The 25,651-nt window shown below is 41.6% G+C and overlaps 1 long non-coding RNA gene across 1 annotated transcript in view; it reads right to left on the bottom strand.

Annotated features, from left to right (window-relative positions):
* Window positions 1–323: 323 nt before the first annotated feature.
* Window positions 324–25,651, bottom strand: part of LOC121926577 — a 39,215-nt gene continuing 13,887 nt past the window's right edge. Inside the window, exons 2-3 of the long non-coding RNA XR_006103045.1 lie at window positions 5,987–6,069; window positions 324–371 (exon numbers count right to left, since the gene is read on the bottom strand). This is a non-coding gene — a long non-coding RNA (uncharacterized LOC121926577). The remainder of the gene's footprint in view (window positions 372–5,986; window positions 6,070–25,651) is intronic.

The raw sequence follows: 25,651 nt of genomic DNA, 5'->3' as shown, positions 1-25,651 counted from the left end.
TGCTGCAGCTCCAATCTGGCATAGCTGAAGGCGGCTGCAGGCTGCCCCTTAGGGGTGGTCTGCACAGCCCCAATGACATTCTTTTTAGCACCCTGAGGCATGTTTCCTTATAGAATCATAGAGCTGGAAGAGATCTCAAGGCACATCCAGACCAACTTCCTGCCATGTAGGAAGACATAATCAAAACACCCCAGACAGAGTGCTGTCCAGTCTTGGTTTAAAAATCTCCAAGGAAGAGAACTCCACCACTCTCCAAGGGAGTGTGTTCCACTGTTGAACAGTTCTTACTGTCAGGAAGTTCTTCCCAGTGCTGAGGTGGAATAGTTTTTCCTGTGGTTTGAATCCATTGCTCCAGGTCCTATTCTCTGGAGCTGCAGGGGAAAAAACAAATTTGCTTCATCTTCAGTATAACATCCTTTGAAATATTTAAACTATCATATCACCTCTTAACCTTCTCTTCTTTTTTCTCTCCTGGGTTTCTTTGAATGCTCTCTTTTTTAAATTATGGATTTGATCTCTGATAGCCCCTTCAAGGAATGGATCATCACATACAAGCCTACGCTTAGAGGGAAACCTTTTACAAAAAAAAAGATCAAGTTAAGGTCGAACTGGCTGGCAGGTTCTAAGAGTTGTAATCCAAAAAGGTAATTTCTCCCAAGGTTTGGAATAGTATATGTTTAATCAAAGAAACTCAAAATGGTCACCAAGAGTGAAGTGGCCATTGAATGCAAGCAGGAGGGAAGACAAGTTGCCTAACAAGTATGAGACTTAATCTCAAACCTTGTACTACAGTTCATCTTTAACTATTTTCACAGACAAATACCTAAGCTTTGTTCCACCTTGAGTCCACCCATTACAGAACCAATGAATGAAAGAAAACCAGTCCAGATGGCCTACTTAGATTCTCAGCTGAGTTTCCTATGGAGGCAATTACTGGGGGGAAATGGTGACAAATGAGCCCAATTGTTGCTGAGTTGTTAATAAATAATAAATAAAAACTTTATTTATATACCGCCCTTCAAAACATCAGGGCGGTTAACAACAATAACAACATACATCCAATATAGATTAAAAACAATGCAATTAAAACAATAAAAGAACTTGTGCCAAATCACAAACTACTAACAGAGGGGGGGGGGAGAGGGGGCTCTCAGGGCAAAGAATCAGGGGTAAGCCTGCTTGAAGAAGAACGTTTTCAGCCCCTTCTTAAATTGGGCCAGGGAGGTTGCTGAACGGAGCTCAATGGGCAGCGAGTTCCAGAGGGTAGGGGCTGAGGTGGAAAAGGCCCTTCTGGTGGTATTAACTAATCTAGCCTCCGGAACTCTTAACAAGTGCTGCCCAGTGGATCTGAGTGTGCGGGGCAGATTGTACGGAGAGAGGCGGTCCTTTAAGTACTCTGGGCCCAAGCCATTTAGGGCTTTATAGGTTATAACCAACACCTTGTATTGCGCCCGGAAGCGAATAGGCAGCCAATGTAGGTCTTTTAAGACCGGTGTTATATGACTGGTCCTAGGTATGTTAGTGACCAGTCTTGCTGCCATATTTTGCACTAATTGCAGCTTCCGGGTATGGTACAAGGGTTGCCCCATGTAGAGCGCATTGCAGAAATCCAACCAAGAGGTTCCCATAGCGTGTACCACTGTTTCTAGGTCCCCCCGGCTCAGGTAGAGATGCAGCTGGCATATCAGCTGAAGCTGATAACAGGTGCCCCTGACCGTCGCATCCACCTGAGATGTAAGGTGGAGCGACGAGTCAAGGAGCACCCCCAGACTACGTACAGAGTCCTTCACGGGAAGCGTGATCCCATTCAGGACAGGTGGAACCACCACCATCCCTAGGCCAGGAGAATCTATCACGAGTACTTCCGTTTTCTCTGGATTCAAGCTCAGTCTGTTTTCCCTCATCCAGCCCATTACCGACTCCAGACAGGCCACGAGAGGAGAGATGCCATCCCCGGTCACTGCATCAGTCGGAGACATAGAGAAAATTATTTGGGTGTCATCAGCGTACTGATAACCCCGCGCCCCATATCTCCGGATGATCTCTCCCAGCGGTTTCATGTAAATGTTAAAAAGCATGGGAGATAGAATGGCTCCTTCAGGGACCCCAGATATTAGGGGTCTCTTGTCGGAGCACACGTCTCCCAGCTGCACCATCTGGAACCTCCCAGAGAGGTAGGACCGGAACCACTGGAGCGCAGTGCCCCCGACTCCCACCTCTGCCAGGCGCTCCAGAAGGATACCTTGGTCTATGGTATCGAGAGCCGCTGAGATGTCTAAGAGCACCAACAGGGACACGCTTCCCCTGTCAATGCCCAGACGGAGGTCATCGACCAAGGCGACCATGGCAGTCTCAACCCCGTAGCCCGCCCAAAAGCCAGTTTGGAATGGGTCTAAATAATCCGTTTCATCCAGGATCGATTGGAGCTGGATCGCAACCGCCCTCTCGATCACCTTACCCAAAAATGGCAACAGCGATACAGGCCGATAATTATTATGCATCAGGGGGTCATGGGAGGGCTTTTTTAATAAAGGTCTTACAGTGGCCAATTTTAGATTCGATGGAAATTGCCCATCCCTGAGAGATGTATTGAAGTTACCACCGGTCCTCCCTGAACCGCCAGCCATGAGGGACAGGGATCGAGAGAGCAGGTCGTCTTCCTAACACTCCCAAGGATCCTGTCCACATCCTCGGTACTTACAGACTCAAAGTGATCCAGTTTAACCAAGTCCACGGAAGCTCTGGGCGCCTCTACTCTGGTTTCTGCTCTAATACTGGCATCCAGACCTTCGCTTATCCGAGAGATTTTATCCGCGAAGAAGTTGTTCTAGCCGTTGCAGAACCCGCTTCCTTGCCCGGAGATCTTCCGTATACCAGGGCTTCCTTTTGGAAGCAGGTCTGAGAGGGCGCTTGGGAGCGATGTTGTGTATAGCCCTGGAAAGATTGATATCCCAGATATCAGTCAGGGCATCAACAGAGTCGCCGTCGGTTCCTACCGTATACCCCTCTAGGGCTTCTTGGAACCTTTTGGGTTCCATCAGCTTTCGAGGGTGGACCATTTTAATAGGTCCGCCACCCCCGGGGAAGATCTGGTTAGAAGCCTTGATTTTTGCCTCCACCAGGAAATGATCCATCCATGACAAGGGGGAAATATTCGATATTTCCGCCCACGGAATTTCCATGTCCGTACAAAAGACCAAATCGAGTGTATTACCCGCAGAATGCGTAGGCCCTGAGACCAGTTGTGACAGGCCCATGGCTGTCATGGTCTCCATGAATTCCCGAGCAGCACCGGATGGAACATAGTTGGCTGCGAGGGAGATGTTGAAGTCTCCCAGGACCAAAAGCCTGGGGGACTCCAGCATCAACTCCGAGACCAACTAAGTCAGCTCGTTAAGGGAGTCTGTTAGCGCACGGGGTTGCCGATAGACCAACAGAATCCCTAGACTGTATCTGGCCTTCAGGGTCAGGTAAATACACTCAATATAGGAAGTTTGATGCATATGGTTCCTGGTTAGAGACAAGGTGTTCTTATTTACCAAGGCAACACCCCCTCCCCGCCCACCTAACCTGGTCTGGTCCTTCACTGAGTACCCGGCAGGTAGGGCCTGAGCCCATACAGCTTCTCCCTCGGGCCCAAGCCAGGTCTCAGTAATGCAAGCCAGGTCACAGTTGTTATCCTCAAGCAGGTCATGTATCATATGGGTTTTGTTCTTAATAGACCTGGCATTGCACAGGAGCAGAGACAGGGTTTGTGGTACGGTTGGAGCGACCCTCAGGTCTCTTTGGTTAGGAGAGGTACAGGAAGGCGGGATAGATATTAAGCATCGATCTCACCTTCCCCTGTAACGCTGGTCCACTCTCCTACCGCCATACCTCCCCTTGCCCCACACTACCTCAATAAGAGCCCCGTCCATGCAAAGAGAGTTACCCTCTACCTCCCCAGCCAAAACATTCCCCGAGTCCATATCCCCCCCTTCCCCCTGTAGCACCATGGAAAGGGCAGAGAGAAGACACTTCAGTCATTCTCTGCCCCATTCAGCACAGGCACAGCACCCCTGCCCTCAAACTGCCACTGAAAATGCGCAACTGCGCAGCTGCGGAGATGCAGAGTCCAACTACCAGTCTGTAGGCGGCTCCCCCGGGACGGGGCGCAGATGTTGTGTTCTCTCTCTCTCTCTCTCTCATCATGTGTGTTCCTGGCTTTAATTTATTCCTCCAGTCTCAATCAACAGTGAATTGACAAAAGAAGTGGTATTTGTTTTCCTTTACAGTTTCCTGATTGGTAATTAAACTTTCCCAATCAGAACATGACAGTCTTAAGCCTAACAATGACACTATTTGAATTCTACTGTGCAGATTTCTATTTCCCCAGCAGGCCTTCTCCATTGCCATATTTTCTTTCTGTTCTGTCTGAAGCAGAGTACATTGAATATGGTAACCCCCCCCCACTCATTGCCTATACCACAGGAAACCATAAACTGTCATTATTAATCAATATCCTTCCCAGCAGCCACAAAAATGTTCTTTGTTTTGTCAAATGCACACATTATTTGTGGCATGTTTCCCTTCCCCTTCTCTCTTTTTGTGTATTCAGTATTTCCAGGGATGTTATCCTATAAGGTGATAAAATGACAAAAGTCAATTTTCTTTTTAATCACACTTTTCTACCTGTGCTTGAGGAAAATGTCTTTTTCTTAGCAGCTTGGTCAATAGAAAACAAAACAAGAAGAGATATACAGTACCAAGTTGTCTTGGCCAATTTTTTCCTCTTTACCACACGTAAGCGATTTCCTTCCCCATTCCCATTTAGCTTGCATTATATTGTGAAGCTTGTATTTATTCTCTGCAAATATGCCTTGGTACTCATGTCAAATATTTTTACATTGTGAATGCAATATGGATGAGAAGAAAAACAGTTGCTGGGACAATAAGGCATAATTACCCATTTAACCTGTCATATGTGAAAGGGAGACATCCCAGCTCCTCATGGAGCCAATCTATATTTTTAGAAAAAAGCATGGAATATAATATTTCCTGGTCTGTATCATTCAGTATGCTGTGGGACAGTAGGTGTACAAATATTCTCTTACACATCAAAATAAGGATATTTGACTCATGAGGAATCATTCCACCAGGGACGTTAGTCTTTGCTAATCTTTTCCTCAAAGGAAGTAATATGTAATTTAGCATTTTTTCTCCACTGTGACATAGTCTTCAAAAACTACTCAGGTTTCAAAAACCATTTGCAGTTTTGGACTTATTTTGCACAAAATTCATACTGTCTCTGTGCCTGTGTGTAAAACAGATGCCAGAATTTACTTCACAGAAAATAACTTTTCTGAACAGAAATATTATCTTCTATGTAAAAAATTATGTTTGCTCCCATGTGAGCATGTTGTGCAGGATAAGTCTCAAACTCCAGATTCTCTTCAATCCAGGTTCTCCCTATCAGGGCTTTCTGGCACACATTTTGACAATTTTTCAAATATTTTCAATTATTCTTTTCTATCCCTATCCTTCACACATGTATGCTTAGACAATTCTGCGTAGTACAATTTCAATTCTTCCTTGACTATAAGACCCAGGATTCTATAAGCTGTTGCCATGGCAGTTAAAGTGCAATATAGTTTTATATTTGTGTAGTGTGAATGGGTCCCTGATTTAGCAAAGAGAAAACACAGCTCTTCGGCCAAATACATTCATTTTTTAAAAATGCACCCGAATTCCTCATTGCATGGGCTGGCTTTTTCTCTCTTAAAAAATTAGATGAGACTCTTTCTTTGTAGCCAATTATACTTGAGTTTTCAGAAATGTTTTGTAACATAAATAAGACAAAACTATGTGGGCAATTATGAAGAGGGAAATGACACATTAGAGATTGAAGCATACTGTATGGGCTAGAGTCCAAATGAATCCCATCCAGGGTTTCATCATAGGGTTAAACACATGAGAAAGAAGAGCATTCTATTCATGCTTTACCCACATGGACAGCGATATTCTGAAGAGGAGGCCTTCCACCATTCAGATGTTTGCTGGATCATGCATAGGTGTCATCTGCTGCCTGACCTTAATTCAGAAATCCAAATCTCAGTGAGAAAACAGAAAGCTTTATTCAGAAAACTAAAGTTGTTCGTGGCATGGTGATGTTGTCAAGATTAAAGCAGTTTTGAATACATGGCATATTAAAAGCAATTAAAACCCTTTTGCGTATTCAAAACCCATTCAGCTTCAGTCCAAAACATTCCTTTTCCCGGGAATACCTCTCATTTTCTCTCCTGAACAGGCGTTTCCACAAAAGCACCTTGATAGCTCTCAATTAATACGTCCTCCCATCCAAAGAAAAACATTCCTTCCACACAGCATTACCAACAGCATGGCATATCCCATCATCCAGTAATACAAAGCATGTGTTGCTTATATGACTATCAAGCTTGGCAGGAACACTGAGGAACTATGATCCTGACAACAGGGCTAAAACTCAGGGCTAGAATAACAAGCTACACTCACAAACATTGCCATACATCTTGATGTATTCAGTGTCAAGGGTCTGAAGTGGACTCTGTCACCATATTCACAACATAGAGAGGGGATGTGAACATAGATTGCAGTGGGAAATGTTGATGTGGGTGACATTGCCCTATGACTGCTCCAAGATGTCTTGCTTCAATTATGTCTAATTTTAAGTGATTTTAACCATATTTTATAATGCTGTTGTTTCGTTTTAAGGGAGCGGATAAGGAGATTATGTAATTTTATTTATGTGTGTGTCTATGTATTTCATTTATGTTCATTGTTGTAACCCGTCTCGATCCTTCTGGAGAGGTGGGATATTAATAATAATAATAATAATAATAATAATAATAATAATAATAATAATAATGTGTTGTGTGTTGTTTGCCTTCAAGACATTTCTGATTTATAGTGACCCTAAGGTGAACCTATCACAGGGTTTTCTTGGCAACATTTGTCCAGAATGTTGGAGAATGTTGTCCATCTGAGGAGAATATGCTAGGTAAGGACACAGCTAGCACTTTCTCCCTCCTCATGCGCTCAGGTTAACCCTGTTATGAATGCCTGAATAGAGTTAGCTGCATGGAGGGGAATTTTTGAACTGATAAGAGTGTACATTTCTAAGAAGTAAAGTTTACTTGTCCACTAAGCATCTGAAGACCAGACAACCATCTAAGAAACTGGGGCCAAAATATGTAGGACCATTTGTGGTAAAAAGGCAGGTCAATGAAGTGACTGCAGAGTTAGATTTGCCTAAGTCCTATAAACATTTACAGCCAGTGTTCCATTTTAGCCCATTGAAAACGGCTTTGACTATGGACCCCTGGTGGGCAGTGTATTTTGGAACTAACTGAGCTTAGAAATGTAAACTATGTCCACCAAAACCTGGAGAATAGTTTATAAACAAATCCAGAAATTGACAAACGGTCAAGATATTAAAGAAAATTATATGAAAATGGAACACCAGCATTATTAAACTCCATCTAAAATCTCAAAAATAAGTAAAATGGAATGGAATAAGGGCTAAAAATGCAACCAAGCCATAGATTCCTGATTCCATACATGGTGGGACTGTCTGACAGTGAAAAAGTTTGGAAAGAATTCCTCTTGAAATTAAACTTTCAGATGAAAGCAGAGATCTGCTTACTGAATATGGTGAATAAGATAACATAACTTGGAAAGTGCAACTTTATATGATATCTGCAGTCAGGTTACTCCTAGTAACCTGGACAAGAAGCTCCATAACACCGCCCACGCACACCGAGTGACAGTGGCATCAGGACATCATCAGAGTGTGCGTTGTGCAGATGTCACACGCCCACTCTGCACCGAGGCCAGCATATAACACTGGTCTGTACAGCCGCTTTGTATTCCAGGTAAGCCTTTTAAGACTGAACCAGTGTGGGACAAATTGCTCAAAGCATTTTATATGTCTTCAGCCATGTTTCCCAAATTGTGCCCATTGTAGTGGCTCCACTATAATGAAAGTGCCTTAACTATTGTTAATGATCCATGAATTGCATCATTAGACTGATGAATGTACTATCAAGATGGAACCCAAAAGCTGTATCTTCTGCTGTGTGTTTGCTGTTGTGCAACACTCACATCCTTTTCATCCACTCAGAGAGGTAGTTCTATCATGCAACCAAATGTTTAGTCCTCCTTTTCTTTAATAGCTGTTGTCACAACCTTTCAGCTGCTGAGCTGTGAATTACATTTTTATCCTTTTAGATATGCTTCTTGTAACCCCAGAATAGCTGCAGCACATTTTGTTCCACTTGACAGCTGGGTGAACAACTCATGGAAGACAGCACATACTAACAGGGCACTTGGTGCAGGAAATACAGGTTTTAATTTTATTTTCCTCCTCCCCTTTATTTGCTGCCAGATGGTTTTCAATGAAGCCTTTTCAAATGCTCCCTACTGCACTGACATAGAGTTCATAAGCACAAAGTGCTTTTTTGCCCATTTCTATCATCAGAGTGAGCTAGGCATGAGATCCAGCTAGCCAACCGATACTGAAAAATGTGCTGGAGAAGACAAGCAGAAAGAGTTGATGGATATAGGGAATCGTATAGAATTAAGATGCCAGCCATAAATGCAGGCACAACATCAGGAATAAACTCTTCTAGATCATGGCCACATAGCCCGAAAACACACAAAAAACTATAGAATTAACACTGTTCATGCACTGGAGTTCTATTCAGACAGCTGACTGAAATCCACCAATTTATTTGGGGCAGAGAAATGATAGAGTTTAGAAATGTTGATGTCAGTATCTCTGTGTGAGCTTATAATTCTGAAAATAGCCTAAATAGCATGGCTACTGGGAGTCCCCTTCCCTGCAAAAGAATACACCCAAAAGAAAAATCTCTCAGCTTTCAGGAAACTGGTAGAAACATTTCTCTTAATTTATCCAAGTAGAGGAGAAATTCTCCCATAGTTTCTCAGGGGTTTCTCAGGGTACTTTTTTGGACTGTGGCTCCCAGTGTGATGAGTCCAAAAAGGAATTTTGCTGCTGCTTTCCATACTAGCTGTTTTCTCTCTCCCTTGTTCCAAAGATGTAAGCAACTGGCTTTGAAAAAACCTCTGTTAACATCACTTAACTTATATCTCTCTTTTCTTTCACTTCTTCCTAGCTTGCTTTTGAATATACACACTACGTTAACAAATACTCTGATTTAGTCTTTTAATCTAACTCCTCTCTGTTGTCTTCCTTCTCTTCACCTCCTGGTTTGCCCTTGAAGTCTGGGAAGTTTTATTGCATGCAGGAAAACAATAATTATTTATCTTAAAACAGATATTAAGCTCAGCAGTGGGTCTGTGTCTTTGGTGCCATTCAATCTCAATGTGCAACCAATTTGCCCAAAGAGAATTATTTGAGTTATATCATCATAAAAGCAAAAAAAATAAAACTGTCGCAACTGAAATGTTTGAATGTGGCAGTTCAGTGCAAGACATGGTTTAGGCAACCATAAATTATACCCTAAACATGAACCCTGAAATAGCTTTTCCAAGGCAAGAGCCTTTAGAGTTTGACACATGAGAAAGTACTGTACAGCAATAATTTCAGACTTGTAGAATTTGGATTTGGATGAACTTTAAAAATATGGCAAATGACCTTAGATCAATCATTGCTTCTCAGCATCAAGTTGGTTCTGAATTGTGAAGATAAAATGAGACAATGCTGGTGCATATGCCATACTCTGCCATACTGAATTGCATTAGAAATTTGAGAGCAGACTACTAAGCCTGCAGTCCTAAACATATTTGCTATTGTTGTTGGGTTCCTTCAAGTCATTTCCAACTTATAGCGACCCTATGATGAGGTTTTCTTGGCAAAATGTGTTCAGAGGAGGTTTGCCATTGCTGTCCCCTGAGAATGAGAGAATGTGTCTTGCCCAAGATCAGCCAGTGGGTTTCACGGCTGAGTGGGGAATTGAACACTGGGTCTCCAGAGTTGTATTTAACTGGGTATAATTCCCTCTGACCTCAACATAGCTAATTTCTGAGTCAGCATGTCTTAGATTCTGTTGTAAGGGCATAGTACATGTGGCAAGACACTAGGGAGAATGGAGTTCTCCTTCAGTCAATGAGGTTCAGGCTGGCTGCAAAGGTGGGGGCTGCTAAGGGAGTGACAATAAAAGGGGAGGCGCAAGGGAGAATTGGGTATGAAGGTGTTAGTACTGTTAGAAGCTAAGAGGGTTTTAGTGACAAGAGAGTTTGCCAGTTTAGATTTGAGAGTGTTAGGCCCTATACAGACCGATGAAAATCACCAGCCTGTGAGTGGGGTGAGGGCTGAGCATCCCCATGCTCTAAGCCCTAACTGTGCCGGGAGGGCACCATTTTGGCATGTGTCCATTCACATGGGATGCACCATGATGATGTACCTCTGATGCAGCACCCAAACATCATGGTGTGTCAGCGCACCTATGACGCCCCTTGGAGGGAGCAAAAAGAAGCTGGGGCACCGATCCAGGCCAGAAAGGGGCAGTGTCTTGCTGCCCCTTCCTGCCAATCTGTACAGCCCCTCATTAACAAGTCAGTTCAAAGCGGCTCATACCTGCTTTATTCTGTGGGTTGTCAGTTCAGATTCAGGCTAGACTTTGACAGAATTCATACTTCTGTAAAAGAGGATTTATAATAGAAAGAGTAGTTTAAAAGAAGCAGGAACTAGTTTATAATTGAAAGGGAGTCAGTGAGGGAACTGACTAAAGAATAATTTGTAACCAATGAACTGCTGTAAATATTTTAACCATATGATTTCAGGACCAACCTTGAAAAGAAACAAAAGTAACATCTGCTTGTAAATAAAGATTACAGTTAGCCTACGGGGATCCTCTCCAGACACCCCCCCCCCCCATGGATACCAAAATTGACAGACTGTCAAGTCCCATTGTTTCCAGTGATGATGTGGCCATGTGGCTGTACCCCATTAGGAACAACAGGGCTTCTTATCTGCCTCTTGATCAAGGGCTCATCAGGCTGGATAAGGTGCTCCTGGCCAGAACACAAAAAGTTCTTGCGGCCCACCAGGCTGCTTCCACCTTGCCTCTTCCACATTCTTGTCAGCCACTGGTTGGAGGCAGCTGTCAATCACCTGGTTTTCCTCCCCAGGTGATTGATGGCTCCCTCTGACCAGTAGATGCCTCAACACTCTCTTCTTTCACATTCTCATCAGCCACTGGTCAGAGGGAGCATCAATCACCTGGTGAGGAGAATCAGGTGATTGATGGATGCCTCTGACCAGTGGCTGATGAGAATGTGGAGGAGGTGGGGCGAAGGGAGCCTGGTGGGCCCCAAAACCTTTTTGTGTTCCAGCCAGGAGCACCTTCTTTGGCCTGCAGAGCCCTTGACCAGGAGACAGGTAAGAAGCCCTGTTGTTCCTAATGGTGGCACAGCCACACTGCCATCGGGAACAATGCGGGCCTGCCATCTATGGATGCTTAAATCCATGAATGGAACTCTGCATATACCAAGGGCTGACTGTATTTTTATTCTTGTTTCCAAAAGAAATATGGCTTGAAAAGTGTATTGGGAGTAAAAGTGAGGCAAGTGTCAGGACTAAAGAGTCAAGGGGTGTATTTGAGGTAGAAGAAAAACCTCAGAGCATTGGCAGGAAGACCCTTGTGGTCACAGTACACTACAGAGCAAAGGAGAGTAATGAATTACAAAGCATCATAGAATCTTAGAGTTGGAAGGGACCCCAAGGGGCATCTAGTCCGACCCTCTGCCATGCAGGAATACACAACATTTTTGAGAAGTTATTGGGGGGCATATTGCAGTAATGGGAGGGCCAAAGGCAAAAGAGTGAAACCATGAATACTACCATAAAGCTTTTATGTCTAACAGTTAAACCTAAGGAGAGAAATTTCAACCTTAGGAGAGCACAATTAAATTATAGTTCTGTTTGTTCAAGGAGAGCAGGGATCTCCTATTTATGGAGTTCCATAACTTGAGAGCAGCCACTGAGAAGGTTCTCTCTTGCGTCCTCACCAAACGTCCCTGTCATAAAGGCAGGACTGAGAGAAGCCTTCCCTCAAACATCTTAAAGCTTTGGAAGGATCATATAGGAAGATACAGTCTTTCAGGTAGACTGAAAAGACCCATAAAAAGCTGCAAACCTGTCAGACAAGAGCACCATGGGGAAGAGGGCATGGCCTTCTGGGAAAGTCCAGAGAGCCCAAGCATGCCCCAACCAAAATAACTGGGACCTAGACATGAATACTATTGTTTTCTTGTTCATTTATTTATTTACAGACCTTTGCCTGATGCAGGGAAATATATTAGAATCTTTTCCATGGTGGTCTAGGGCTAGGTGGATCTCTCAGGTGAGGATATTCCATAACTGAAGAAGCTGTTCCAACTACAATATTACAAAAACAAATCAAATGCAACTAAACAACAAAAATATTGTTGCGTTACTTCTCTATAGACAGTATATAGTTACAGTTTACCATCCTTTTTTCCCCTCCAAATCTTATTTCTGCTCTAATAATAATAATAATAATAATAGGTTTTATTTATATACCGCCCAATCACTGGGAATCCGAGCGGTTTACAATAGAGGGGATAACAGACAGTTCCCTGCCCACAGGCTTACAATCTAAAAGACACGACACAAAAGGAGAAGGGAATGGTGAGGGGGGAGGGAATCAGGTCCAGCATTCTTCTCTCCCTCTGAGGCCTGGACCAAGGCAGATGGACCAGAGGGAGGGCTCTTCTTCTTCAGGCTAGCCCCAGATGGAACTGGGCCAGCCTTCTCCCTCCCTCAGAGGCCGAAAGATGACAGTTAGGGAGGGAGGAGCCTCCTTCTTCAGGCTAGCCCCTGATGGTACTGGGCCAGCCTTCTCTCCCCCTCAGAGGGCGAAAGATGACAGTTAGGGAGGGAGGAGCCTCCTTCTTCAGGCCAGCCCCTGATCGTACTGGGCCAGCCTTCTCTCTTCCCCAGAGGCCGAATGATGACAGTTAGGGAGGGAAGAGCCTCTTTCTTATTAATAATGTTAATAAGAATAATATTATTAATCTGCAATGGGAATAAGCTCTAGATCTTATTCCCATTGCAGATAAATCTGTTTCAAAAAATACGTTGCCAAAGATGAGTAACTTGATTTGGTGGTCCTGTTATGGGAAAGGGAGTGTGACTATGGAGCTCTGAGATATGGCAATTCAGTGTGAAGTGTAGAAAAGCGAGACATGGACAGACAGATGCATTGACTATCCAGAAATAGGTCATTGTAAAACCCTAAAGATCATAACACAGCACAACAACCTATTGAACTTCAGTGTTTTTGTAGATTTTCTTTATTTCATATTTCACAGCTAGTGGGGGCATCAAGATTTTATATTGGTCTTATATCTTATTTTTAATGCTTTATTCTCATTTCCATGATTTGACTACACTGTGCTTTGTTTCTACATTATTTTTGTGCATGCTTAACTCTGGATCTTTCAGTCATTAATTATATAATTATCTTAAAATAGTTTTCTGTTGATGAGTTACTATAAATCAAAATGGAACCCAAATTTAGGAGATGAGAGCAGACTCTTGATTGGGTGACATCAGTGTGCAGGAGAGAATGATGTAACTGTATGGATGCTTGATTACATTTGATTCATATAACCCAGTATACTTCAGTATCAGCGTTCCCAATAGGCCAGAAGAAACTTGTGGATACCTCTGAGTCATAATATCACAATATCACAAATAAGTAAACATATATTAAAGCTGCATCACAAAACTACCTCAACCACACTGCAACTCTGGGATGAGACTTTTCAGTTACAAAACTTAGAGCCAGAAAATTTTAAAATGGCTAAAATCCCCAACAAGAATGGCCAATGAACAAACTGTCTCCACCCCCCCCCTTTTCAGCTTCTGACTTAGATACCTCTCTCTCTCATATATATATATATATATATATATAATATTTTAAGCTGACACCAAAATGTAGATTTGTTATTTATGAAAAGTTTGTATATATAACTTTGCTCCTCCATGTGTTGAACACCTCAGCTCCCAGTATTCCTGACTGTTGCCCAAGGTGGCTGGGCCTTCTAGGAGTTGAAACACCTGGAGGACCAAAGTTTGGGAATCCATTACAATAAATCCACAGCAGTGCAAAATGGTGGCTTTATTTATTTATTACACTTAGATCCCACTTTTCTCTCAGAATAGAATTCAAGGTGGCTTACAATAATTCAACTAATGGTCCAATGAAAACATTAATTTACAAAAGTTAAAAAGGAATTAAACATCAACATTATTAAAAGCATGCTAAATCACTAAAAACACAAAACATATCTAAAACCATTCCAGTAAAAGATAGATAGATAGATAGATAGATAGATAGATAGATAGATAGATAGATAGATAGATAGATAATACACCATGCCAGCCACAGATGTTGTCAACATGTCAGGAATAAACTCTTGTAGAACATGGCAACATAGCCCGAAAAACCCACAAAAAACTAGAGAGTACACCACTTCACACACTGCAACTCCATAAAAAATGTTCTGTATGTACAATTGAAAATATGCACCAATATGTCATATCAATGGGGAAAATGTGTACAAATACATTCTCATAAATCAATGTAGAGGAAAGGAAGGGGTGAATCGCAACCTGAGACAAACAAAGAACAGGCTGAAAATTCTAAACAGAGTTGAACAAAAACAGTTGAGTGCAGACTGAGAATTTTTCACATCCCTAGGTAAAGAGGTATTTCGGTACCATGTCATAGTATTTAGGTACCATGTTGGGATGCAGGAGAGAATTCTTTCAGTTTCTTCTTTTGGCACAGACAACACAAAACATACTTCTCATGCCAATATGCAAACATCAAATGAAGTTATTCTTTGGTTTCCAATCTTCTTTTGGTATTGTGATGCAGTTCTCCATCACTTGTGAAATCAATGTATAATAATGCTTTGCTTTTGAGAAACATGTCAAAGATGTATCCACACTGAAGAAATAATACATTTTGACACAACATTAACTGTCATGGCTCAGTGTTATGGAATACTGGGAATTGTAGCTGTTTTTAACATTTAGCCTCTGTCAGAGAGTTCTTGTGCCACAACAATTTACAGTTTCCAGAATTTTATATTATTGAGGTATGGCAGTTGTGGTGGTGGCAAAGAAATTAGTATTTCTGCAGTGCAGATGCAGCCAAAATGACAAATAAATGGATCCTAGAGCAAATAAAGACAAAACTCTCTCTCTCTCTAGACGCCAGGATGACTAAACTAAGTCTGTTGCACTTTGGACATATCATGACATGAAATAATTCACCAGAAAAGAAAATAATGCTTAATAAGGTAGTAGTCAGTAGTAAAAGAGGAAGACCACAGCTTTTAAGAGCTGAGCAGGGGTGTTGATATCAGGGTGACTTGGAGATCTCATATCCATAGGTTCACCCTAAGTCAAAGCTGACTTAATCACAATTAACAACAACAACAGAATTTTTGAAAAGCACACAGATTCATATTAAGAAAAATGTACATGAAAATCTATATGAGCTCTGAAAATTTCAGTTCTCTCTCTGTACAAAGGGGTGACAGAACAGGGTGAAATACCTTTTATGCTGTTAAATTCATCTGTTTCCTCAACATCTCCAAGTAATGTTCTTTAAAGGTACTAGTCACTAAAACTCCCTGGAACCTACCTCAAAGCAAACTAACAAAAAAGAATGAGGTTTATGACTATATAGTTAAAATCTATTTAAGTGTCAACCTAAGGTGTGTGAAATACAACTAATATTAATAATAGTCAAAAAGCCCCATTCTTCTTTTTCCTAGGTCTTTCAAGGTAAACATCTGCATCAAAATGTCACCTCAAGCAAGATCTGAAGCCAGTGTATAGATCTCCGTGTTAGGCAAAGTACCTGTGAAATTATGTCACAGAAATTTTGTTAGATTCACTGTTGTCAAGGAAAGTCCCATTTGCCAACTGTTGTGAGAAAATGCATATCTTGCCTCACACATTTGCATATTTACAAATCGTGCATTTTTTCAAACATGAATGGATAAAATGGGTAGAATTGAAAGGTTATAGAGTGGTGCACTCTAGTCAACTGTCCTGGGCCCAGTGCTGTTCAACATCTTTATCAATGACTTAGAATTGGGAGCATACTTACCAAATTTGCAAATGGCACCAAATTAGGAGGAGTAGCTAATACCCCAGAGGACAGGATCAAAATTCAAAATGAACAGAATAGACTAGAAAGCTGGGCCAAAACTAACAAAATTAAATTCAACATGGAGCAATGTAAGGTACTGCATTTAGGGAGGAAAAAGAAAATGAATAGATGGGGACACCTGCCTGAATGAAGCTACATGTGAAAGGGATCTAGTAGTCCAAGTAGACCACAAATTAAACATGAATCAACAGTGCGATGCGGCAGCTAAAAAGGCCAATGCAATTTTAGGCTGCATCAATAAAAGTATAGTGTCTAGATCAAGAGAAGTAATAGCGCCACTATATTCTGCTCTGGTCAAGCAGGGTTCTATGATTCTATGATTCTATGGTGTTTCAATGATGCATGCATCCTAAGAGTCTGGAAGCTGCACCAAAGCTGCACTCCAGTCGTTAGAACTGGAGTGTGGCTTTGGTGTGGCTTATCATTTAAACAGCATACCTTCAAAGTGACTCAAAGCAGCTTTATTTTGGCCTGTCTGCATCAGGCCTTTCAAAGACTATTCTTTGGGAGAGATCAAGGGGGACGTGAATTTTAATAGCATTTCTATGCTTGCAAATAAGATCTAAAATTCTGCAAACTAAAGGTTTCACAAAGAGAGCCTTCCTGTACCCATAACACCATGGGGCAATGGGATGATTCTGACAGCTTTTCTAACCTGGAGATTTAAGGGAATCTTCTTCTCCAAAGTAAGACTGATAAATTTATAAAGATATTGCTAGCAAGCATATTTTCAGAGGCACATTAATTTTTCTTTTTTTCTCTCTTTTTCTTTTAAAAAACAAGTTTTCACTCACTTGATTCGATTTTGATAATTTTGAAGCTATCCACAGATAAATAGTTTTGTTCCATGTTCTAATCTCCAGAGAATCTTTGTACATGTATACACCACAAAACCCACTACAGAAGGAGGTTGTAATATAATTGTCTCTCTCTCTCTCTGACTTTTCTTTGCGAACAAAGATTCAGGAAGGACTCATCCCGCGCTTTCAACAAGCGCCTTGATGACTAAAAAGGCCAATCCGAGATAAACACATCCGGTTGCAGAAAGCACAGCAGAAAGTCTCCTTGGGTGATGTTTCCAGGTTGTGGTTTGTTCTGTGTTGTTGTTTCTCTTTGAGACTCATTCGGCGTGAGCTTTCAAAAAAGGCTGCAGCATCATGGATAGTGTGTCTCCATGCCTCCCGATGTGAGGCCAGGGGCGGACCATTGTTGGTGATCAATTTGGCCAAGCCTGAAATGTTGTTTCAGGGAGTCCTTGTATCTCTTCTTTGGAGCGCCCCTCTTGCGCTGACCCATGGTGAGTTCACGGTAGAATACTATTTTAGGGAGGTGATGGTCCTTCATCCTAGAAACGTGTCCTGCCCAGTGCAGCTGCATCCTCAATAGCATGGCCTCAATGCTGGTGATCCCTGCTTGCTCAAGAACAGCAACATTTGTCACATAGTCAGTCCAGTGTATATTTAGAATTGTACATAAACAGCACTGATAAAAGCATTTGAGGAGTCGTAGGTGTTGGCAATAGGTGACCCATGTTTCAGACCCATAAAAGAGAATAGACAGTACAGTGGCTCTATACACACTGATTTTTGTGCTTCGCCTCAGGTGTTTGTTACTCCTTTGTGAAGCCTTCCGAATGCACTATACGCTTTTGCTAGTCTGTGATCGGTCTCATTATCAATCTTGGCATCTGAGGAGATGATGCTTCCTAGGTAGGTGAACTGCTAGACAAACTTAAGCACAGATTTGCCTACAGTGATGTGGGGATGGTAGTGTTCTTCCTGTGGTGCAGGCTGATAGAGAACTTCTGTTTTCTTCAGACTGACTTCCAGCCCAAAGAGCTCTGCAGTTGTAGCAAAACAAGATGTTAGGTGCTGCAGAGCTGCTTCCATGTGGGCAACAAGGGCAGCAGCATCAGCAAAAAGCAGCCCATGGAATAGATAGTTTAGGGTCTTAGTGTGAGCCCACAGGCGGCTTAGGTTAAACAGGCTACCAATTGTAATGCTAAGACTTTCTTTCTTTCTTTCTTTTGCTGTGGTTTATCAGTGTGCACACATGGTCATCAGTAAAGTAATGGGGAGAAAAGATGCAAAGGAATGCCAGTAACTGTGAGATGCTGGAAACTATGTATACTTCAGTTTAGAACTAATTAGGCTGTGGAATGATAACCTAGGCTACAATTCAACATCCCCTCAGTACTATACTGAAAATGAACCTCCAGTACTATACAAATATCTGCATGTAGAGGTATGTTAGTCCAACACCATGCAGTTCCCATGCAGAAAAACAATATTGTGCAACATGTGTCAGTGACTGGCTGCTATCATGCAATGTGGGACTGCAATGTTCAATGCACAACCACAATGTACAGTGTGAAACTGTAGTGCACAATATTGCAGTATTCACAACTCTGCCTCTGCCACTGTCAGCAGAATACATCTTTTTCACCATGGCAAATAATTTACCGCACATGTATAGCATGACACCAAATTAGGAGGAGTAGCTAATACCCCAGAGGACAGGATCAAGATTCAAAATGACCTGAACAGACTAGAAAACTGGGCCAAAGCTAACAAAATGAAATTCAACACGGAGAAAAGTAATGTACTGCACTTAGAGCAGAAAAATAAAATGCACAGATATAGGATGGGGGACACCTGGCTGAATGAGACTACATGCGAAAGGGATCTTGGAGTCCAAGTAGACCACATGCTGAACATGAGTCAACAATGTGATGCAGCAGCTAAAAAGGCCAATGCAATTTTAGGCTGCATCAATAAAAGTATAGTGTCTAGATCAAGAGAAGTAATAGTGCCACTGTATTCTGCCTTGGTCAGGCCCCACCTGGAATATTTTGTCCAGTTCTGGGCACCACAATTCAAAAAGGACGTTGAGAAACCGGAGCGTGTCCAAAGGAGAGCGACTAAAATGGTGAAGGGTCTGGAAACCATGTCCTATGACGAACGACTCAGGGAGCTGGGGATGTTTAGCCTGGAGAAAAGAAGATTAAGAGGTGATATGATAGCCCTGTTTAAATATTTGATGGGGTGTCACATCGAGGAGGGAACAAGCTTGTTTTCTGCTGCTCCAGAGAACAGGACCAGGAACAATGGATCCAAGCTACAGCAAAAGAAATTCTACCTCAACATTAGGAGGAACTTCCTGACAGTAAGGGCTGTTCAACAATGGAACAAACTCCCTCGGAGTGTGGTGGAGTCTCTTTCTTTGGAGGTCTTTAAACAGAGGCTGGATGGCCATCTGTCAGGGATGCTTTGATTGTGATTTCCTCCATGGCAGGGGGTTGGACTGGATGGCCCTTGCAGTCTCTTCCATCTCTACGATTCTATGATTCTAATACACACACTCTAATCAATGCTGGAAAAATTGTGTAAATTGAGCAACCTGCACAAAATTACAAAAAAAAAATGCTTTTAAAAATCTCATAAATTTCAGTGTGGAAATAACTAAAGTCTTGCACCCTGATGCAAAATGATGAGATGAAAATTTGAGTAGGTTTTGGTTAAACACAGTCAAATCCAGACTAAGAGATTTTCATATCCCTAGTTTCAATAAGATTGAATACACTTTCTCAGGATGGTGGGAGCAGTGGCTAGAAGACTGCCATACATATTTAGCTTGTTAGCAGATATTTGGAGAATGGCAAAAGTGGAAGGAAATTTGAAGTTCCTGTTTGAATGAATCAACTGAGGAAAATATTGACTCATAATATATCTTGAGGGGCTTCTGATATCTTTAATTTCACCCCTTTGTAGTTTATAATTAGAAGTTATTTAAAGGAGTCAGCTTGTTTTATTTACAGCAACTCATTTGAGAGGATTATGAAATAAATTAAGAACTTGTAAAATGTATTTTATACATTCCCTTCCCACAAAAAGAGGGTTCTAAAATGCTGCTTAAAATGTAGACAACTTTCAAGAGATAATTTGAAGCAACAGTAGAGATCTCCCCTGAAAGCAAAATAAGCATTACTATCTCCCACTAGATATATTCTATAGCCTTTTGTATGAAGCTGCTATTATGAGAAGGAATAAATGGGTACATACATGGATCTTTTGAGAAAAATACTGTATCTGTCTGATTTTATAAAAGAACCCAGTATCTCCCAGAGTAATTCTGATACAGAATGCATTGAGAGAGGGGAGTCTTATCTCAGTGCTACCTTAAAAGCCAGTGTGATTTTTCAATGATTAAGGAAATGGGGCAATGCAAACAACTCAGCCTCAGCACTTAAGACTCCTGTTTTCCAAAAACAATCAAACCCAAAGTGGACTGGTCAAATTTAGCTCTAATGTTATACCTAAATCTGTCTTACAGAATGTTTTTCTTTCCCCTCCTGCAACTGTGGCTTTGCTTTTCTATCTCATTTTAGGAACTGTGCTCACATTTGGAATATACTTTATCAACTGACAGATATTATTTCAGTCAGCTAAGACTAGGTTGGCAATAGTCAGCCAGAGGACTTTTCCCTCTGCCATCCCTAGACTGTGGAATGATCTGCTGGAAAAGATTTGACAGCTGAATACTCTGAGTTTAAAGAGCATTAAAGACCACTATCTTCTGGCAGGCTTAGCTAGATGATTTTTAAATTGTGGATTTTAAATTTACATTGTTTTAATATGTGTATATCGTAATATTATTATTATTATTATTATTTAGCGCTGTAGATTTGCACAGCGCTGTACATAAAAACAACAAATATAAAAGAATAAACCTGCCTATAGCATACAATCTAAGAGTATTTGTCCTTTTATTTTGATGTGTATTTTAACAGATGTGTTTTAACTTATGTTGTTTGTCTGTTAATTATGGTTGTTCCCCATTATTATTATTATTATTAACCTTTATTTATAAAGCGCTGTAAATTTACACAGCGCTGTACATACAATCTTTTTAATTGGACGGTTCCCTGCCCTCAGGCTTACAATCTAAAAAGACATGACACAAAAGGAGAAGGGAGTGGTGGTGGAGAAGAGGATGAGGGCCAGCAGTTCTTCTCTACCTCTGAGGCCTGGATCAGGGGAGATGGACTGAAGGGAGGGCTTGGGTTCTTAATGGATGGTTAATCTTCTTCCAGGGAGGCCTGTTGGAGCTAGCCAGACTCTCTAGTAGGATAATACATATAAAATACATAGCAATACAGGAAATGATTCAATAAAACAGGCAACAAAAGAACATCAAATAGCAAGTGACAATTATGTAATGCCTGGGAACGCTTCTCTGAACAGGATGGTCTTCAACTCTGTTTTGTGTCAGGGATGATGGGAGTTGTAGCTCTTCACCTCTGGCTCGAACTCACCACCTTGTTACGCACCGGCGCTGACCAGTTTTGGCCAGTGGATAAAGCTTTGCTCTAAAGCAGCAGAGTTACAGAGAATAGGCTGAAGACCCTGACAAACTCTCCAAGCCTTCTCACTCTTGCTTCCACAGAAGTCTTCCCACTTCTTCAGGATTCAGCTGGCTCTTGTAGCTTCACCCAAGACACCAGACAACTCAGTAGTCTTATATAAAAGATCTACTTTATTCTACTATATACAGCTCCAAAACTATCCAATACAACTACTCACTACTACCCACAAAATACATTGGGATTCATAGCCCTTATTATAGTCCTTGGAAAACAACACCCACTCTTGTCAGTTTCCACCCAGTGGGCGTGTACAACCATTTTCATTGGTTTTCTTGGTTCATCCCACAATTAATGATTTCATCATCTCACCTTGTCCACTTTAACAATTCTCAGGTGTGTTCAATTATCCACTTTGCATTTCTGTCCTTGGCATTTAGGACTTGTTAATTACATTACCTTTCACACCTGTGTGGCTCCTAATTGCTTTTGCTGAGTCATCCTGACTCTCACATACATGTTTTATTTCATTCACTCTATATCCCATGTTGCTTTTTCCTTAACATTTTGAAGCTGGTTAAAGAAGTGATGGCCCTTGCTCGCGGGGGAAGAAGGTTCCAGGAGTGAGGGGCAGCAAGTGAAAAGGGGTGAATCCAAGATGGGGCAGAGGAAATCCTGGGCTGGGACAGCAGACCTTGACTACCAGAACGGAGGGCCCTAGTGGGAAAGTGAGGAGAAAGAAGGTCTGATAAGTAAGGAGGGGCCAGTCCATGGAGGGCTTTAAATGTCGACAGCAGGAGCTTATACTGAATGCGGAAAGGGAGGGGGAACCAGTGAAGGGATGCCAACAAAGGAGAGACATGGTCAGAGCGGTGGGCAGATGTGATAATGCGTGCAGCTGAATACTGGACAGAAATTAAAGGACGTAGGTGAGAAAGAGGAAGCCCAGCCAGGAGGATGTTACAGTAATCAAGTCGTGAGACCACTAGGACATGGACGAGGATCTTGGCAGTAGAGGCGGAGAGATATGGTCGGATTTTGGCAATATTGTATAAAAAGAATCTACAAGCCTTGGCTGTGGTCTGGATCTGAGGGATACATGACAGAGAAGAATCAAAGATAAAACCAAGACTGCAGGCTTGCTGGACTGGTTGAATAGAAATGTTGTCCACAGAGACAGAAAAGGAGTGTTGAAGGGTGGATGTAGGAGGAAAGAGAAGAAGCTCCGTCTTGGACATGTTCAGCTTCAACCGCCGATGGTGCATCCACTGCAAGACAGCTGTGAGACAAGACGAAACTTGCTGTTCAAGCCTTAGAGAAAGGTCAGGGGTGGAAAGATACAACTGGGTGTCATCAGCATACAAATGGTAGGAAAAAACAAAAGAGCTAATGAGTTTACCTAAGGACAGTGTGTAGAGAGAAAACAGAAGGGGACCCAGAACAGAGCCCTGGGGAACTCCAACAGATAAGGGAACAGGAGAAGAAGTCTGATTGCCTGCAACCACTGCAAAAGATCTGCCAGACAAATAAGATCTAAGCCAGTCGAGAACAGAGTCTGAGAACTCAAGGTCTTCTAGTATATCAACTAGAAGACAGTGATCAACGGTGTCAATTGGCCAAGGGTGCCATGCTATCCTTCTTTGTGTCCTGGTGGCCCACAAAACTGAATAGAGTCTTCTGATCACAGTGTGGCCTCAAGGACCTACATTAGGTGTGGGCAAAGTGTGACAAAAGTAGTTGTTATCCAAAATGCCATGGTCCTGAGAGTGCATGCACAATCCACATTTAAGAGGAGAGTTTCTGGAATAAGCATGTAAACTAATATCTCTGCTTCTTTGTAGAGGTCCATTATATTAATGAAAGCCTTACACATTCAGTTTTGGACAAACCTATTTTGACAGGAGAGTTGTAAATAATATAAAGGGTTGAATCTAATCTCTTCTTCCCAGTGAATTTGCATTTCAGCTAAAGAGTTCAGTTGCTCAGAGAGCAGGGAAAGATAGGCTGTCAGGCTCAAGACTATTCTTTCAGTGTCTGACTGAGCAAAAGAAAACTGGTATTCTTTATCTTTCTTTTATTTCGTTCTTTTGGATAAGAATTCATCAACATATCATTTGCCACCTTTACTCCTGGATGCAGAATTCATACCTATTAAAACTCTGTAAGCTTCTGTTTTCAACTTGTTGTCATTAGTAACTATGGCCCTATACAGACAGGCCAAAATAAAGCTGCTTCAGGTCACTTTGGAGGTATGGTGTTTCTATGATTCTATGATTCTATGACAGATGCATGCAGATGTTACTATCCATATGCCAGGGTTAAACTGAAATTCAAATGAAATTTAAAAGGCAGCCAGGGCAGAAGCTAATGAGAAATGGTTAGAAGAAATGGTTGAGTATGTTTATAATAAATGAAACAACATTAAAGGGAGTCATAGTAACAGTCTTCATATCACAAAAAGTTGTTTTGCAGAAGATAGAGCAAAACATAGGTTGTCTTTGTTGCACCATAGGGCAAGACTAGAATAAATGGGTAGATATTAAAGTGAAGTAGATTTTGACTAAATATTAGGAAAAACTGATAACAAGAACTGTTTGATAGAAGAACAGATTGCTCATCTTTACTGGAGGCTTTCAAGCAAAAGGTCAATAGGCATATACCAGCAGTTTTGTAGTTGCATTTTGGACAAAAAAGGTGATTGGACAAATTGTTTTCCAAAGTTCCTTATAATGCTACTCTTGTGATTCTGTGAGTGTGATTTAGTAAAAACAAGCCTTGATTTACTGGATTAGCTGCACTCCTTGACTTGTGATGTAAATTGAGACTGATGTAAGTGGGTAGTGCCAGTTCCCTATAGAAAAAAAAAATTGAGAACAGAGGGATGGATTCCAACAGGGCAAAAATAGCCACAAAGTTAGGGATTTTACTCAACCTGCTAGACATTTAAAGCATAAAACCCCAGAGTTTTAACTTCCAAGCTAATGTCCAGGTGGTCTCTAGAGGGGCTAGAAGAGGCCACAGATCCCAAGCTGATCCCTAAGGCCAGCTGGCTTGTATTGGTGGACAGTTTCTCTTCAGAAGTGCTCACAGATAGAAAACAACTGGCAATACTGTGGTCTTCAGGCATATGAAACCATTTCTTTGAAGCAGCTCCAACATTAACATTGCTTTCTTCTCCAAACCATTCCTAGGCAGGCAAAAGAAACTCAGTCTAGTCACTTTTCCTTGTCACTCAAAACTTCATACAGAAATTCCAAACAGACTTGCTCATTCACCTTACCATCCTTGCTCTTCCACCTCACTCATCTGCACAGTGTATGGGGAGAGCTATAGAGTGTGAATGAGATTTTCATGCATTTATTTATTTCTGGAGAAATATTGTAAATTTAAAATGTTGTAAATTGGGGCAATGCAAACTGCGACCTGTATAGTGAAGTCAGGGAAACATCAAAGGAACAGAATGAAGTTCATAGTATTTTGTGTGTGTATATATATATATAGGTATGAGGGAAAGGGATGTGTGCATCAGGCAGAGTCTATCACATTTTAACAACAAACATCTTTTAGAAAACAGTTTTGCACTCTACAGCAATGCTTCTCTACAGGAAGGTCCAGATGTTGCTCCCAGATTCCTCAGCCCTCTTAGCCAAGAGTAAGGGATTCTGGGAACTGCAGTCCAAGAATATTTGGTGCCTCCCTGAGAGTGAACCACATTTTTATAGGAATTTAGAACGCAATTAATTCAGTGGACTGGGTTTTGAGTATCATGTTATATTTGTAAGCATTATATTGAAACTGTTTTGAATAGTTTTTGTAAGATTACCCACTGTTCTCCTCTCTAGGCATTTATCAGGTCTAAAAACACTTGACTTCAGCAATAATGTAGCTTCATAACTTCTTATTGGCTAAGCATTTTGCAGTAAGTAAATATGTGCAAGACTGGGAAGACTGCATATCTTCCACACTTACACCTCAAGTTATTTCTTCCTAATACATGAATCTAACCCAAGTACAGACACTTGGGAATCATTACATTACCTTTAAAACACCCTTGAGAGAAATGTCTGGTGTG

This window comes from Sceloporus undulatus, chromosome 3 (genome assembly GCF_019175285.1).
Source record: "Sceloporus undulatus isolate JIND9_A2432 ecotype Alabama chromosome 3, SceUnd_v1.1, whole genome shotgun sequence".
Lineage (NCBI taxonomy): Eukaryota > Metazoa > Chordata > Lepidosauria > Squamata > Phrynosomatidae > Sceloporus > Sceloporus undulatus.
Note: the sequence above shows the minus strand (reverse complement) of the source record. Positions and strands in the feature narration are given on the sequence as shown.